The sequence below is a fragment of the Octopus bimaculoides genome, chromosome 17, assembly GCF_001194135.2.
Source record: "Octopus bimaculoides isolate UCB-OBI-ISO-001 chromosome 17, ASM119413v2, whole genome shotgun sequence".
In the NCBI taxonomy this organism is placed as follows: Eukaryota; Metazoa; Mollusca; class Cephalopoda; order Octopoda; family Octopodidae; genus Octopus; species Octopus bimaculoides.
The window spans coordinates 26484134-26488425 of record NC_068997.1 but is presented as its reverse complement, the minus strand read 5'-3'; the positions used below and the strand labels follow the sequence as shown (position 1 = coordinate 26488425).

At 35.3% G+C, this 4292-nt stretch overlaps 1 long non-coding RNA gene across 1 annotated transcript in view; it reads left to right on the top strand.

The window, feature by feature from the left end:
• Window positions 1–38: 38 nt before the first annotated feature.
• The window catches only part of LOC128249662 (uncharacterized), a 10163-nt gene continuing 5909 nt past the window's right edge, over window positions 39–4292 (top strand). Inside the window, exon 1 of the long non-coding RNA XR_008265772.1 lies at window positions 39–548. This is a non-coding gene — a long non-coding RNA (uncharacterized LOC128249662). The remainder of the gene's footprint in view (window positions 549–4292) is intronic.

Genomic DNA, 4292 nt, shown 5'->3' with positions numbered 1-4292 from the left:
TATATATATATGGGAGAATATACAAATAATAACAACAGACGAGGACAGGTGGTGTAAATAACAAAAGTATATATTAGTATGACGCTCGGGAATACGAGAAGTCTTTGACGTTTCGAGCTACGCTCTTCAACAGAAAGAATACGGAGACAAGGAGAAAAACACGGAGAAAAAAAATTGAATAGTGTTCAGTCGGATCGGCCAGGCTGTCTGGTGCTGAGTCGGCTCCGCTGGCCACACCATTCGCTCCACTCCCCTCGTGTTCTCACCATTTTGCTCCAAAATTTTCCTTAAATTATCTTCCCACCTGATTGGAAGTCTTCTGGGTGGTCTCTGCCGCTCACGCGGGTACCACTCGACAACTGCACGGGTCCGCTGATCTTCTGTGAACCTTGCGACACGAACAACCCTTCGTAGCTTTGCGTGATGGTATTCTGCGACGACGTCCTTCACTCCATTGGGACGATGACTTAGCTGACCGAAACATCGAAGTTACTGTCAACAACGTTCTTGTTGAAGAATATTAAATTTGTTCTCTACAAAAGTATAGGGTAAGGATCTTTTCTGTTTGCCTTTCACTTTTCATCTCCTTCAGTTTTGTTCCATTTGATTTCAAATTTGGTGTACTGATGTAGTTTTTTTAATGCTAATTATGGAGATGAAATTCATTTTTGCCATAAATTAATAAATAAACAGTTAATAACTTTTATTAAAAGGTTGCAAATTTTGAGTAATTTTTGCCAATCTGTAAGCTGCTTGCTTAGCGCGGGGTTTACTATTTCGAATGATGGTACCCACACGTAATAACCGGAAAGCACGCGGGCTTCTGTAAAGCGAGGTAATAAACGACGCTGTGACACTCAGCGATCTATAATTGACTCGTGTCTCTGCGAGTTTATGTGGCACAGGAGATACGAAAATTGCAATTTATTGGACTAAAATCGTAGAATGTATCACAAACTTCCGTTTTTGAACTTTTGCTTTTCGTGTTGTATTCATGAACTGAACAACAGTTTTCGATTTTCATATGTATGAATTTTCATTCCCTTGTATCACGTTTCAGTTTTATGTATCATGCGATTCTCTTCAAAATGCTTAGACGTTCTGAGTATGCTAATCTTAAATTACAATTATGTTGCCTTTCTTTTTCTTTATAACAAATTTAAGCAGTACTTGTATCCTAAATTCGGTCTGTTAGGGAATTTTTTCTAAAGGCATAATTCTACATAGAATAGATGCTTTGGAATTCTTATACTTTGCATACGAACTTCCAAGACCTGCTCACCTCAGGTTACAACGTCGCACGAGAACTTCTATGTTTACAACATTCGTTAACTCCAAGACCTCATCTTCACTCATGTTTATTTGTAAGATATATGCAAAATTTATTGGATATTTTTACTGAAAACGCTCTGAGTGTTTAATATATTTTGAATATGTCCTTGTTTTACAGCCATGCAACAAAAGAGACAATATTGCATGTTTCGAAAATAACTATTTTTGTGTCATTTTTTAAAATACACCGCTGCTACATGCCGCACAATTATTTGAGGGAAAATTCACGATATTTTATGATGTACTTGACTGATAAGTGTTTGATCTGATTGTGTGTCGAAACTAAAGCAATAATATCGTGAAAGATACATATTAAGCATTGAAAAAAAACAAGCAAAAAAAAAAAAAGCACAGAAACTGTTAAATTTTCTTTCTTTTTTTTTTTAATATAAAAATGTTCGTTGCACTGTCACTAACGCAGTTCTACGTCCCAGATAATGCGTCGACAATTTTGTCACTAAATATTAAATAATTGATTGAAGTTAACAGTCTATGTTTTATTATAAATTTTTTTTTATGGTTAATAAGTATCTTCCACGTCTTGGTTAATAAGTTTTACCATATATTGCTATTTTTTGGATCCATACGAAAATTTCCAAGGCAGAGCTGATGCTGAAAAACAGTTTCATTAAAATTTATTGTGAAGCCCAACGTGTTAAGTTTCAATGGAATTTTGTCTGTAAAACTTTGAGTGGGGGGCAACCTTATAGTTGTCAGTCTACGAGAGATCTTAGAGTTACAAAATATTAAAAAAATTGAGGTCGAATAACTTACCAATTGTGTGATCGCATATATAAATAACTGCATAGCAGTGTTTGAAAGCAATTGAAAAAAAAAAAACCTATTGGGAAATATACGGTAAATAGAGTAGGAATGACTGCATCACTTTGTTTTACACCACCACTGATTGAAAAGATGTATTTGTAAATATATTAGGACAATCAACATTTCTGAGAATTTCGTGTAATACATAAAGAATCAGTAAATGTAAAGTATTAGTGAAGTCAATGAAGTAATGCTAGGGGGTCAAGTCTCTCTACTCAATACATTTCTCAAGCAATCGACTAGCTGATTTTCTCTGTCTCTTTATATTATAGTGGTTAAATCTGTGTCGATTTTACCATATTAAAATAAGTTTAGACCAGACCCATATCAGATAAAATACGCTATATGAATACAAAAGGGGTTTCTTCACCTATGGAAGTAGCAAGAAATATTTGTTCTATCTATGGAAATGAAAATTTAAGTATCTGGAAATACCAACGATGGTTTGGCCAATATCGCTCGGGAAATTTTTCTCTCGTAGATTTCTCTTGATCTGGACGATTAAGAAGAAAATCCAAAGCAAGATTATATCATTGGCCTCTTGACCAACGTGAAAACCTGATCAAAAATCAGTAAGCAGATATTTTCCCTGTAACATTTAGGACAGAAACGCCACAGGTGATAATCCTCGTTCTCCGTTGCACAACACCATCAGTGACATAAGCCCCCAGCCACATACCGATCTAGAGAAAGTATATCATTTACCCATCGATTATATATCATGATTAAGGCGGTGAGCTGGCAGAAACGTTAGCACGCCGAGTGAAATGCTTAGCGGCATTTCGTCCGCCGTTACGTTCTGAGTTCAAATTCCGCCGAGGTCGACTTTGCTTTTCATCCTTTCGGGGTCGATAAATAAAGTATCAGTTACACACTGGGGTTGATGTAATCGACTTAATCCCTTTGTCTGTCCTTGTTTGTCCCCTCTATGTTTAGCCCCTTGTGGGCAATAAAGAAATATATATATATTATGATGAAGATCCACCATCCTGTTTCCCTTTCCCTTTTGATTTGAGCTCTTCTGCATGAATACCATCAATATCAGAAGCTTTTCCATTTTTAAGTTGACGCAAAACATCTCTCTCTCTCTCTCTCTCTCTCTCTCTGTTATATGTGTGTCTGTGTGTATTTATGCCTGTGGGTGAGTTTGTGTGTTGATGTGCGTGCATGCGTCTATATATTTCTTTTATTCTTTTACTTGTGCCTATATAAAGTTGGATATAAAATCCATTTAATCTTAAACTGAAACATTACTCAATACCTTTTTAGTAAAGAACACGTTTACTAAGCTATTAATAGTCAATAGTGACTTTGAAGTTTCAGTTTGTTCACTTCCGTCAAGACTGTCTCTCAAACACACAAACACGTATCTACGTATAACCATTGTTGAGGGATCACGTGGAGAATTAGATCTTAAAAGATCACTTATGTGAAAAGAAATCCGTGTGAGGTACCTTTTGCATGCATAAGCGTGTATATGTGTGTATATATACATGTGTATGTGTTGGCTTGTTCGTGTACCAGTGTAATTAAACTAGTTGCTTAGCAACAATCCCTAAGTAATCATGGTGTGCACATATATGTCTATATGCAAGCCTAATTAACCTAATTGCTTAGCAACACTTTTAAAGTAATCACCATCAGAACATGGTTGTGTGTGCGCCGCCATCATCGCCCACTCAGCTAACACCATTGTCTTGTTGCCGATATTAACCATCAAAGAAACATATACATACATACACACTACATGCATGAACGTATTTATTTATGCATGCATGCATGTATGTATGCTTGTTTGTATGTATTTATGTATGTATGTATGTATGTAAGTATGTATGTGTGTGTGTATGCATATATTTATGCATGTATTTATGTATGTATGTATGTTTGTAAGTATGTTTCTTTGTATGTATTTATGTGTGTCTGTAAGTATATTTGTTTGTATCAAGTATATTTGTTTGTATCAAGTATATTTATGTAATTATGCTGTTTGATTTCAGTTTAAATTGCATGACAAAAAGAAATAAAAAAAAACAAAAAAAGAAAATCATTATTTAGTAAACCATGCGTATTCGTATTCATGCAAAAAGGAAACTGTGAGGAGGAAGTGTCCGAGATTCATTTAGTTGGATCGT